Source organism: Lissotriton helveticus, chromosome 5_1 (assembly GCF_964261635.1).
Source record: "Lissotriton helveticus chromosome 5_1, aLisHel1.1, whole genome shotgun sequence".
NCBI classification, from domain to species: domain Eukaryota; kingdom Metazoa; phylum Chordata; class Amphibia; order Caudata; family Salamandridae; genus Lissotriton; species Lissotriton helveticus.
In genome coordinates, this window is record NC_136065.1 from 832039154 (window position 1) to 832053534 (window position 14381).

The 14381-nt window shown below is 41.9% G+C and overlaps 1 long non-coding RNA gene across 1 annotated transcript; it reads left to right on the forward strand.

Moving 5' to 3' along the window:
* Positions 1–2535: 2535 nt before the first annotated feature.
* Positions 2536–13524, forward strand: LOC144754935 (uncharacterized). Its single transcript, XR_013594805.1, has 3 exons — positions 2536–2691; positions 6368–6454; positions 13279–13524. It is a non-coding gene; the product is annotated as an uncharacterized LOC144754935 (long non-coding RNA).
* Positions 13525–14381: the final 857 nt, after the last annotated feature.

Here is a 14381-nt window from a genome sequence, read left to right on the forward strand (position 1 = left end):
AGACAGGCGATGTGCACGCCTATGGACAGGAGATGCACTCCGTACGCGTGCACATTGCCAGTCCGCGTGTCCCACCTCCTGTCTCCCTTCCAGCACAAAAGCCATAGCAATAGAGTAATTGCTAGCGTAGCAGCTTCTCTGCAATCGTACCTCGACCTAAAAAGCTAAAAGGTGGCAGTGGCAGCATCGCCTAAATGCATGTGCTCTGTCTCATGCTTACAAAGCAAATGGCGCCAAATATGTATCTGTGTAGTGCCAATATTTAATAAGTGTACCACAGACTGGTACATTTTATATTGTAGATGATCTGTCACTGAGGGATGCAATTATGGCCACTGTTATTTATAGAGCTGTAGGGATGTGCTAGAAGACATGAGTCAGGCATAAACAACGAAGGAGTAAAGCTACATCACACCAACGCAGGCAGTACAGCCCGGCACATCAGGACACGCAGCGGTGAGACAAGTCAAGTAGGTTAGTTGAGCAGAGAAGTAGAACGCAGGTACATGCCATGCCACCGAGGGATCACCATCTAAAGGGGAACCGAAGAGGTCCAGTGGGGTCAGGGAGACCAGCAAAGACTATGTAATCTGCAATGATGTGCTTGAAGGGCCCTCAGCTGGTGGGGTGAAGGGGGTGTGGGAGCTCCAGTGAAGGGTGCTGGTGAGTAGGATGGCAGGGAAGGGCAAGGAGAAGGATGGGACTGAGATGAGGTTACTACAGGGCAGTGGGATAGTTGGGGGATGTGGGAGGGCTCTGGTGTGAAGGAAGGGGAGATAAGTGAGTTTGTGTAGTTGAAGACAGGCAAACCAGGAGAGTGGGGGCACTGGGGCGAAGGAAGGAGAAGGAAGTGTAAAAAGGGTGAGAAACTGAATATCCAAGAGCACCTGGATGTAGGAGAAGTGAGGGAGGCTGGGCAGTATAGGGAGGCAAGAGGGGGAGTCTCATAAACGGTGTTGGGGAGGGAATGTGTACTGGGAAAGTGAATAGTGTTAAGGGAAAGGTGGGAAGTCGAAAACAACTGAACAGCAGCTGGTTGTAAGACATGCATAGCAGGATCGTGAAGGGACCGAGGTATATGGAGGATAGTAGTGGAGAGCAGGATTATGAGGCCACTGAGGTGATGGGGTTAGTGATGAATAGTTGGGCGAGTATCATTGAAGCAGACATAAATGTGCCTCTCAGTACAAGATAACAATCTCCCTCTGTGCTGTTCAAGAACCTCCTGTCTCGGACTGCAGATGTGGATGGAATTTTGGGGACAGAGGCCTGATCCAAGGCCTTTCTCATTTGCAGATGCCTGCCACCACTGGTGGAGGGTGTGCCATATGATGGTAGAGGCCAGGTCCAGAGGTTCCCTATCACAGGTGATGGATTTGGTGGCAGGCCCTAGAAACATGGGCTTCCTCTTTCCCCTGGTAATGTAGGGTGTGTCTGGTGCATACAAAGGGCTTCTCTGGTGATCTCTTCCCGCAATGATAAAAGTTAGGTTGGGTGGGTGCCAGTCCTAATGAGGACTAAGAATTGGAAGGTGGATTGTGTTGTGTAAGGACATTAACCATCATTCTTGCTATCCTCTCCATGGACTAGACACATACTGCTGATCTCTAATACCAACATAGCCAGGAAGCATGCTCCAAATAGAAGTTGATGTTTTTCAAGCTCTGTTTATTGCCCTAAAGTCAGTCCCATCCTGGATCTGGAGGCCAAATTCATGTGTAGAGTTGGGAGATGCCATCTCAGAACAGGGTGACGCGGACCAGCTTGGTGAACAAAGATGAACGGGGTGAAGATAGAATGTCTGTTGGTTTAGGATTCACAACCCTTTGGCATAAAGGCTGAGCATAGGGAAGCAGAAAGTTTCGATCTTTCCTCATAGTTTGAGGATCACTACACTGGGAGCCCACTGGGACTAGGAAAATCATAAGGAAAAGTGCACTAAAGTGGAAAAGAACAACAATCTCAGAGGAGACTACTTCCCGAGCACTCACTGGAAAATATTGCCACATAGCAAGTGGGGAAATAATTTTAGCTCCAAGGAAATACCACAGCCAACTGACAGGGGAAAAAGTCATTTACAGTTCTGTTCACATACCTAAACAATGCATTCCATGGGCTTCAAGGGTTAGTGTGCTAGTTGTGTTGAACTAAAAGAATTTCACACTGAAAGAGGAAGTAAGGAAAGAGTAGTGAGATCAGAGGTCAAATAAGTAACACTCTCCTAGATATGCTTGGTATGCAAATTCTGAATAGTCTTCCGCCCAATGGTATGTATCCAAATAATTAACATATACTAGTAATGATTGATCAGCAAACCTTAAAAGACACACCTCAAAAAATAGGAACAGTGCGGCATGATTGTGAAATATCTCGCGAGATTAGAAAGTCCAACACTCATGCAAGAAAACAAACCCATTAATCATGATCTTCCTCTGGAGATATGATAAAAATTATGGGTGTGAAAATATGACTGATAATGTTGCTCAACAAGTGGAAGGGGTAGGTTGCCTGTGTATATAAGCCGTATCTTCGACCAGGCTGGGCACAACTCAAAGTGACTCTTCTGATATTTTACCTAGTGACTGAGTTTGACGCCGGTGGAAGTGACGACCATGTCTGCCAAGGGAGGATATAGGGAAACTCAGAAGACACAGTGCCAAGATGTTAAAGTCGTGGAGAAATGCCAAGACCGTAAGTAATTAGTTGTGACTTAGACAAATTATATAAACAGGCAGATTAAATGGGAGGAAGATGGGAACATGAGCTAGCTAAGGGCAAGCACAACCTGGCCAACCTAACATTCTAACTTTTTAAATTTTGTGGTCCTATATGTTCTGCGATTAAATCCGTTTGCTAGTTGCCATCTTATGTGATCCACTTGAAAGTGCATAAAAATGGTGATTAAATGTGAGATGAAACGAGATGGGGCATGCTTGTAACATACAATCTCCAAACAAATGACAAGGTTGTAATATTTTCACTGTAATAACTGCAAAACCTTAGGTAAAATCTGTGCAGAACTTGCAGACTTGATGTGACTGGTGGTCTTTTTTACCGTCATGTTTTTAAAATGTCCATTTAGTAGCTTTACTAGGATCGTGCTACAATTGTAATATCAATTTATCATTCAATCACCGCTCCTGAGTGCTTACAACCCTTTCGTTCAACTCTTCACTTACAATGCTATACAAACGTATCAAAATCTGAAGATAATCAATCTCCTTTAACTTTTTGAAAAAGATGTTAAGTATGAAGGCAATGCTTTAGGTATTCCAAAATTACAATTTAGGTGGAATTGTAATTAGCTGGGCACTACTCATGTCTTTCATACTTTGAAAAGTTTCCAGTTAAACTGATGTGGAAAGTGGAATGGACTAATTGCCCAAGCTCAAGAACCAGAACTTCTTTGGCAGATCTAAAAAACAAGGTATATTTATAAGGCCCTAATGCCACTGGAGTGTCACTTTTTCTGACATTCCGGTGACATTACTTCATACCCCATATTTAAAAAGTTCTGTAAAGCTGTCTGCTGCGGCAAAGGGGTGGTCAATGTGTGTTGCAGTGGGCATTCCACTGCAAACAACCATTGCTATTTGGCGCTGCTCCATTTTTACAAGGATAGGGCAGCACCAAAAGCTAAGGCCAGGTAAAACCTGGTCTTAGGGTGCCGATACCAGGAGAAATTAATAATGTCTTCTAGTACTTTGCTCTTTCTATGTGTGTTGCATAGAAACAGCAAATTACCTTTAGAGATAGTTTATGTGCATTAAGATGTCCCTTCTTGCACATAAACAATCAGCCCTGCAGTGCAGGCAGACCTAGCAACATGACACAACGGTGCCTGCTCTGGCACTTAGCAGCTTTTTTAGAGCCAGTGCTAGGGGGAACACGAGGGTGCGCCATATTTTTGTAAATATGGCACATCTCTGCATTTTGAAACTGTCAGAGCGCGGCGTTGTCAAATTTGGCATTACACCGCGCTCCAACATTTTTCTGTACATATTCTCAGTTGTCTCTTTTTCTGGCTCCTTATTATCAATGATTGAGGCAAGGGATCAAAGACCATATTGTATGTCAATTCAAAAGCAACAATATGCATCTATAAAAAGCAATGCTAATATCCTCAATTCAGTCTCATCATGCAACTCTCTCTTTAATTTATGATTGAATGGCAATCCCTTTGCTTTGGCTGTTTTCTTAAATGTTGTTTCAAAGGTTTGGGGTTTCCAGCTCCCCAATCATCATGATGAATTCAATAAAACTCATGGACGCTTCCTTCTGTTCTTCTATTTACAGTGTGTTTCACTATTATATTCTCAATTTGACCCACCAAAACTAAATTTGGCAAAATGTGCAGAAAGCTAGACGAAATTTTAGTCTCACATTCCAATAAAAACTTTTGATGTTATACGATACTTAAATGTCATTAAAAAAACCAAGATCTGTAGACAGCATGCTTATCTATTTAATTATGATGAACAGAAGGTTCATCTACAGGGATCAGAACTAGCACCTAGAAGCTTGACAGTAAAACTAGAGGAGACTCTGGTGTGTTCAATAAGACTAGTGAAGTATGTGATTGATCTTTTTTAAACTGTGCCAGAATCAACAACGAGGTTACCAGATGGTCTAATAGGCAGCATATGGAGAACTAGTTGTAATCAAGGGAAAGCCAAAGATTTGTGATCAAAGCCATGGTCAATTGGATACTACGGGGCGCGCCTTTCTGTGTCACTGTAACGCTTTATGGTTGTAGGCTTACTTCACCTGCCAAAGCAGATTGAGCAATAGGGAAATCAGGAGAATTTCTGAAACCTCACTGCCTCTTTAAGTCGTTTAAGACTAGAATGGAGTCCATAGTATGGCAGGTTCACCTACAAGTGATTTACTTCTAACCAATTTGTCATGCTTTTCAGCCACACGAGTCTTTTAGGATCCTCACAGATTCCCAGTTTGGTACCATTAAAGTGCTTCAAGCTCACAACCTATAGATCAAAATCATTTTGACAATTATGATTTCTGAAATATCTGCATACAACAGGAGTGAAAAATACACTGGAATTAGGATCTAGACCCAGAAAGAATGGGGCCACCACCTGCTTCACAATGAGGGTTTTTTTTCAGTAAAAATGTCCTATTTTGTCCTACTTAGTGTGGCCCAGCCACCATCTGCCCTCAAAACCAGCAACATCAGCAATAACTTGATTAAATGTTTTGCTAAAGTGAATGGGGAAAGTTAACTTAACCGATTTATATTTTTTCATTCAAATCTTGCCATCCCTTACATAGAGGTCATGATGCTTCCTCCCACAGGAGCAATGAGAGCAAAATTGTCAGGAGATCTTGGGGCCTTTAAAATATTGACTCTTTCAGCAGTAGCGCTTCCGGTTGGAACCTGTTCCACAGTCAAGCTGATGACAACAGAAAATCTGTTCATACTGGTTCTGTGAATGAACATGTCCCACTCCCATCCAACATAAAATATGTAAATACTAATGAGGGTGCTGAAAAAGAATTGTATGAATTCCACACACAGTGCGATGGCATTTGATGGATTCATAAACAGTTAATGCCCGCACAGGTGTAAACTGTGCATGTATGTGCGTAAGTACATGACGCTGACAGTCATAGCTGAAATACGCTTGTTTTCATCAATGTTTATGTGTTCATGCGTTTGTTGGACCATTTCAGGACGGGCATTTGCGTTCTTTTAAGAACTTTTTTGTTTTAAATTTCTATTTAAGTAACTCCTGCTTTCAAACTTTTCGATAGTTTCTTCACCTCTTTTTCTTTTCAGGCACGAGTCAGACATACATACTAGTGGGCCAAACTTATGCCTGAAAAAAAAAATGTAAATCACTCTGCTGACTGTGGTCGAACTTCCCTTCGATGTGTTATTACTTTGAAAAATGACCCCTTTTATAAGCTCCTTATATTGAATAAAATGATGTCGGTTTACTTGGAAATCTTTAGTCGACTGTTTTCCAAACCACTAATAGTCTTTATTCAGTTTGCGCTGTAGAGGTATCTCTATACCACATACTTTATATCGCATGACAACAATATCACATCCACGACATTGATCTAACAGTCACATCACAAAGTGAGTTAGATAAAAAGTTCAAAATAGTAACTATATACTTTGTGAAATAGCAGATGCGATATAATTGTAGGTCGATATTATGGACATATATCATGATGTAGACAGCCCAGCAGGGTTGTGAATGGGCTTGTAAAGCAGGCCCCTGTGTGTCTCAGTAGCCTTTGTCTAATGTAAGACTGCTAGGTTTGGCTATGTAGATCAGAGGTGCACTCTACCGTATGTTATGTATGAGTTTGTAATGTGCACCCTTGTCTTCCTTTTCAGCATGTGCCCCAGTGGTGCTGTGCCAGGACCCAGCCCCTCAATGTGAGCCTCAGTGTAAGCCCCAGTGTGAGCCCCAGTGTGAGCCAGGTAAGTTTCATTTCATGAAGATGACCACAGCGCTGACCATTCCAAATTAAGAGACGTCATTCATGTATTGAAGTAAAAAACATTGTTATTTAGCAATGTGTATTTTCTTTCATAATGCTAGTTATTTTTTTAGGGTGAGTCTATTATTGATAAAGACCTCTCTTCAGTTTTCAAAAGCATAATATGGCGGAAGACCAATCCCAAAGCCATTCTAAAGATTAAGGGCCTAACCTTTTTTTAAGTGTTGTAACGCTGCGATAAAAAAGCGATGCAACACTTTTCTCTGTGCCCTTCTTACGCCACCATAGATAAGCCGTATTTACTGTGTAGAAGTCCATGTCGCAAGGATTGACAGATGCTTCAGGAATCCTGATGTATCTATTGACGTAAAACTCAAGCATTGCTGCAGTTGTGTCGTAAGCATGACGCAACTCCAGTAATGGGGGAGGCCTACAACAATTGCACTGTGTCAGCCTTATGCCTGCTATGAGGCAGGTGTTAGGTTTTGACGCAGTGGCATCCCAGAAGTGGTGCAGTGAAATCTGCTAGATTTCACTGTGCCATTTCTACGAGGCTTTCTTGCCTGGGAACGCCCCCGCTGCAATCATTATACCTGACGCAGGTAATGTGGCGTAGGGGTTTACAAAGTGGCACATCTGCCTAGATGTGTCACTTTGTAAATATAGCACTGCGTTGGCTTTCACTCAGTGGTGCAAAGGTTTTGCATGGGGCTCATAAATAAGCCACTAAGGTTGTAATTTGAATGCTGTCAAGTGCGACTAAAGCAGTATCTGTAGTTTTAGTGACAGTACTGCAGATCTGGAGAACTGTAGATGTAAAAGATTGGTCTTCCAATGAGAAATAAAGGCGACACACAGGTGGTTCACACCCTTGCCGCAAAGAGACTGTTATGGTTGGAAAGGTGCTGTCACTTCCTGTGTGACGCGTCAGTCCATTGAATAAGGCTCTTCCCGTGAATCGACTGATGGCTGGTTACGGAGGCTTGTTCCAGCACCAAACTATCCCTTCAGAATGTGCACCTTATTCACAACATGTAGGTCCAGCTTCAGACTTAAGAATTCTTATGGCATGATTCTTGACCTCACCGCACAGTTCGGAATGGCAATGAGCGTTGGTAAGATCCGTTAAAACTTGGTCTTCCCTAAAAGAGCAGGTGTAGGTGCCACATTTCTGTCTTCCAGGATGGACTTCGGTGACTGATCCTGTCTGTCTCTTTCCAGCATTATAATGGACTACTCTTAACATCTTCAGAGCATGGTGTCTTGCCCATTGAAAAAGGTTACACAAGAACATCAAGCCTCAGGTTTATTAAGACTTTAGGCAGGAGCTAGCACGACGCAAAGCTGTGCCTACTACTTTCTATCTCTTACAAAAGGTGTTTTGCACAGGAAAGGTGTACTTTTTAATCTGCAAAAACTACTTTCTGTGGTTTAGTGTCAAAGACATGTTACTGGATCAGATCAACACAAGTACTCATAGGTTTTGATTGAATGGCCAGTCTACTAAAATAACCAGACAGGGTATTGTGTCAATAACGCCTACTTCAAACAGGTGCAAATAAGGAGAAATGTGTACATTTAAAAAAAAAAGGCACATTGCATGCGTGCTGCAGTGCACACCAGAGATCCATTGTGTGAGAACTGTCTGTGTTTGTCTATGCATAGGAATTTGTACACAAAATGTTTGTCTTCAGAACAGATCCTTTGCTGGACAGTGCACACTCACCTCTGCACCTGTGCGAGGCTGTGTGTCGATCAAGGCTGCCCCATTTAAGCCCAGCACAGGGGATGACACCAGCAGCAGACTGACCTTTAGAAATATGGCACTGCCTGGTATTTTCCCTCTTGTGCAACGCAGCACAGCAAATGTGGATGCTGCTCTGCTTTGCACGAAAGATTTGAGAATCTGAGTCCAAATTCCCTATTTGCTCTAATTTAGAGACTAGTCGCTATAGATGGAGAGCGAATCACTTCGGAAAAAAGAGAATGAAAACATTTTTTCACACATCTTATCTTCGGCAAAAAACATACAGCCTGGCTTTTGGTGAATAATGTGTCCATATCATGCATTTTCTGAAATGTCTTATCGATATTTTGATTCTTAATCAGTTTCTACTCTCCATTTTGATATGTTGTGTATGGCTCTACTTTAGAGCCAGTAGCATGAACACTAGTTTTGAAACCTGGTTCTTCACTGCTCTGACATCAGAGCAACAGGATATTGGGGCCCAAAACTAGGACTCTGGTGGGCGTTAGTCTCCTGTCTCCCCTAGATCTCTGAATGACCCACTGTAGGTGGGTAATCAAGGTAGAATCCCATACATTAACAGCTGTGATTTCCCCTGCCACCCACTGGTCAACGCTGACCAATGCAGATAGGGTAAGCAGTCCAAACTAAGCTGACCTGTGAGTACACGTGGTCAGCCTGGGTGGATGCGTCCAATTGTGCGAACCGAGAGACTGCATACATTAAAACAGATTCAAAGTTCAATACATGTGAGCCACAGAGGGTAACACTAATACAAAGCTCCCTCCACTGGGAGGAAGACTCCCTGGTGCACAGCGCAGAAAGACACGAAGTGTCTTATAAACAATTCATCTGATTAAATCCAAATGTTAAATCCAAAACTCAGAGAGGTTCCATGATTGTTTAATTCACATCAAGTCAAGAGTTCATCAAGATTTCAAAGAGGCGTATACATCATCCAACTTAAGAGGTCATCCAACAATTAATCCTCCCAATGCATTTCGGGCGTTGAATAGCCCTTCCTCAGGGGACAGCTCTACAAACATAAAAGAAAATATTATGCTATCATGGGTGTTCAACTGCCTTCTCTCTACAACACCACCTAGTACTCAATATGGTGTAGTGAACCTTAAGCGTGCCTGAATGGAAAGTTCCATAAAATGTGATGAGGTGAGCATACAGCGTGAAAAAATAATAAATGCATCCAACAGCAAGAGAAACAATGTTAGCAGGAAGATATCAGCGTGAAAGACCGGAAAACAAAACATCATTAAATATGAAATGAAGGCTGACGAGGATTCTCCTAATGTAAACGTGAAGAAACGATAAAGTGCCAAATAGTCTCAAGCCACCAAGGTTGCCCAAACATGCCAAATCACCGAAGGTTTCATGCCAGGACACAATTCAATACTCACGGATCAATTACATCCGTGGTCGATCGTTACGCCAAATCTGTGAATGAGCACATAACCATCAGTCCCACATCGTGAATATTTAGAAAACTTGTGTGTCGGGTCCCCCGTAGGGAGTACTTACAGTCTAACGGGTATATGAAGATTCTCTGTTCGACACGGTGACTAGGAACCCCGAGTGTGCTGGGTCCCCGTAAGTTTTAAAGTCGGCGTGTGACGCGCGCAAAGACATAAAAATAAACAGTGGACTAGAGAGTGCAGCGTTAAACGGGCGCCATCTTGAGATGGCAAAGGAGCGTGAATACTATTGAAAAAACAGGATGAAAAAAGTTCCCATACCGTAAAACCACCAAAACGTGATAATTAAACTAAAATGTACAAGTGTATGTTAGAGCATGAACCTAACCAATGAAACTAAAGAAGGTGATAACACCATACATATACATACGCAAATGTTCACATCAAAAAATTGGAGAGTCATCATGATAAAAAGGCATATATAAATCACAAATAACACAGAAATTCCATCCGATCATTTAGACCGTGTGGCTGCATCGTCGCCATGTAGCGGATCCAAAAGTTCTCTCTCTTCAACAGGGTCTGTTTGTTGTTGTGTGTGGGGGTAACTTGTTCCAATACAAGATACTTGAGTTGAGCCACAGTATGTTTTTGTTCAGCAAAGTGTACAGCTAATGTGGATTTGGTATTGCCAGTCCTTATGTTACTCTTGTGCTCGAGTAAGCGGGTTCTGATTTTTCTTTCTGTATGGCCAACGTAACATTTTCCGCATGGGCATTTCAACATGTAAATCAAGTTGTTAGAGTTGCAGGTGGCATTCACTCGCAGTTTAATGGGATGACCCTTCATGGGGTGGCTGGTAATATTGCCCTGTATGCAGTTGTTGCAATTGCTGCAGTTGTAACATGGTCTGAGGCCTTTAAAAGTTTCGGGTTCGATCTGTGCACTGGGCTTAGACAGGATCTCCTTGAGATTGCGTCCCCTAGTGTAGGCAAACATTGGCGGCTGTGCGAATATTCCTTGAAAATCTGGTTCCAAACTGAGCAAAGACCAATGTTTAGAGATGATGTTCCTGAACCGGTTGCTCATGATGGAATATTTAGAGACAACAACCGTCCGGGTGTTGTCAGTTTTGACTCGTGTTTGTAACAAGTCATCACGATTCATTGCGTGAATGCGATTAACCGCCTTCTCCAAAGTTTGTGGGGGATAACCCCGGGTCTTGAACCTATCCAACATGTTGATGATTTCTTCCTGGCATGTCTTTTCAGAAGATACTATTCGTTTGACACGCATAAGTTGTGATAAGGGTAAATTGCGTTTCAATCCAGGTCTGTGAAAGCTTTGATGATGTAACAAGGAATTACGATCAGTCGGTTTACGAAATATGGTAGTATACCATTTTCCCATTTTACGTTGAATCTCAACATCCAGGAAATGGATGCATGCTCTGTATAAGTTCCATGTGAACTGAATCCGGTCATTAATTGAATTCCAAGTGCTCAGAAACTCAGTCAATTCATTTTCAGTGCCCTTCCACAGGATAAAAATGTCATCAATAAATCGCAAGTAGAGTTTGCCATGCTCATGCCACACTGCCTGATTGAGAATGTGCTGTTCTTCAAAGGCCTTCATGAAGATGTTCGCATACGACGAAGCCGCACAATTTCCCATGGCTGTTCCACACAGTTGGTGAAACCACTTGTTGAACACTGTGAAATAACTATGGTAAAGCGTGAATACCATAAGTTCCATCAATAATAGTTGAAGATCTACATCAATGTCAGAGTTGTATAATTCATGTTCAATGGCCGTCATGCCTAAATCATGAGGTATGGATGTATACAATGAGCATACATCCACCGTGCAAAGTATAAGATCTTGATCATCCAGTTTGTTAATGGCTTCTTGAAATTTTACCAAAAAATCAGTAGTGTATCTGACATGTGATCTGGTGTTGACCACAAAGGGTTGGAGATATTTATCCAGGAATTTTCCAATGTTCTCATGCATGCTTCATTTAGTCGACACGATGGGTCTTAGGGGCGGTTTCGTAGGATGCTTGTGCACTTTGGGCAACATGTATAACCTGGGAGGTTTAGGATTATCAGGCGTTAGGTATCTTCTAGCACGCTTATTGATGGTTCCATTGTCAAATGCCTGCTTAATGATTCCAACCAAAACGGTAGTGAACTCATAAGTGGGGTCTGTCGGTAATGATACATAAGTGTTAGGATCAGAAGTGTGAGCCAATGTTTGCTCCTCATAAAATGTAGCGTCCATGATCACAAGGGCACCTCCCTTGTCTGCTGTTTGACATACTATCGATGGGTTACTGGCAATTTTATGCAGGATGTTCTTCTCCTTTTTAGTGAGGTTCTCACGTTTAGCTCTCGTTTGGAACGGTAATTTAGCAATGTCTCTTTTGACAAGGTTTTCAAACAAGTCGATAATCTTATGACTCACAGGAGCCAAAAAATTGCTGGAGGGACGAAGGCCTCGCAGTATGTCATCTTCTGGGATCGTAGGTGTGACAACATTTTGAAAGTAATGTCTCAATCTGATGTTGCGAACAAGTTTGAAAGTGCTCACTTCCAATTCAAGAGTGTTAGTTCTCGTGGTGGGTACAAAAGATTGCCCTTTTTGTAACACTTGGGTTTCTTCCACAGTAAATTGTGTCGATGAAATGTTAATCACCAGGTTATCGTGCGCTGTTATTTGCAACGGTTGTTTCTTTTGGCTCTCGGTTGTTCTTTGTCTTATTATTTCAGTTAGCCACAGAGGGTAAGCAGACACCATCAGGATAAAAAGCTCCAGGTGGGAGATGGAGTCTTTATTTGGCAGAAAAATGATAGAAGGTTTTCTAATGACATTGAAACCTTTCAGCAGGCTCACTTTTTGCAGGCTTCTGGTGCTCTTGAGACTTCATCTGATACTGCTATTAAGATTTGATACACAAGGTTGGTTTGCGATCTGGGTTGGTTTTGTAAAGATAAGCAACATGACTGATTTTTAGAGTTTTGACCGTAAATAAACACAACTCTAAAATATCCTGTTTGTGTTCACCAACTTATAATGGTACAATGTAACTTAGAAGAGGAGCAGCTGTAGGTAATATTGTCAGTACTTCTTCAGTGATACATAGAGCCTCATGAAAAATGCAGAAGGAACTAACTAATATTCAATATCCACAAAAGTACACACATGATTAGATGGGGACAAAATGTTTGACTTGTTTGACTACGGTAACCGTATAGCACACTAAACATTACAATTTGGCATCTCAAAGTGTCAGCGTAGCGGCCCGGCAATCCATGTTGAAAGATAATACACAAGATGTGAGGGGAGCATCATTCTTGCACAGCATTTTTTCGATGAAGCTGGGGTTAGCGGCCATCTATAGCAAGACAGTTCCATGATCCTGAGTGTTCAAATTATAATGTTCTGTGGAACACCTTAGTCAAATATTGTTCATCTATCTTCTTCCTTTGAAGAAATAAATACCCTCTCCCCACTAATATAAATGTGTCAGAGAATCATTTTCTTCTATTTTTGCTCTGAAACCACATTTCTGTACATGACATGTCATATAAATCACTCATTAATGTTCACTTTCTTCTTCAACAGCCCCATGTGCTCCAGTTTGCCAGGACCAGCAGTCAGTAAAAGGTGGCAGGAAGTGCTGACCTGAGAATACAACCACCAGCTCCCATGTTATGAATCTACCTTCCACTCCCTGTGATTAAGAAGTAAAACTGGAAATTAAAATGGATTCCGATTGCACTGCAAGCCGTCTCATTACATTATGTACTATGATGTATACAGAATAATGCCACTTGAATGAGACTGCAGTAAAATGTTAAATTATGAAAAGTTCTTTTGTCTGTCTCATCTCTTATAAATAATCTGATCATTCATTTAGTACTATGTGAAACTTGGATGCTAAAGGCAATAAAAAGGGGTTTCTCAGGATCATGTGCAAGTTGAGCCAGTGAACGTTGCATGGATGGCAGAAATCTCTGGTTCCACCAAGGACACAGTAATCCCAAAGAATAGACTTGGGCCAGAGGAACAGGAACACTTTGAGGCACATAATTTAGTGCCACCCCCAGAGAAGTCTGTGTGCCTTATTGGGAGTTTGATAATACTGTAAATGCATTCTCTTATGAGAAACACCATCACCCAATCACCCCCGTATTCTATCATTAAATACCTGTGGGAACTGAGAACGGGGAAAGTATGGATAAATATCAGTTAAGCATTCTAAGAACAGTGCTTTTGATTCATGGCATGTGTGGTGAATCTGTGATCTACACTGGGTAGCCTGCCCACCACATGACGAGGACCTTAGGTTCTGACATCTGGCTGGTGTTGTGTAACTCACAACTTGGATTTGTGTAAGGTCCACCCAATGTATCATACATACATTACATTGCAACAGAATTGTGTAAGGTTCATCCTAGTGGAATGGAATTTTGTAAAGTCCATTCAACTTCTCATACACACATTACCTTGCAACAGAATTGTGTAAGATTTATCCAATGCACATTGAATTTTGTACAGTCCATGCAACTTCTCATACCAACACTGAATTGCAACAGGGACACTGAATTTTCAGGAATATTCATTCATTGTTTCCTATTACAATTAATAAAGTAGAGGAAGCAGCCTCTAACAGACATCTACCAGTATTGCCATCTAATAACCACAGAGGAATCACAGATGGATGA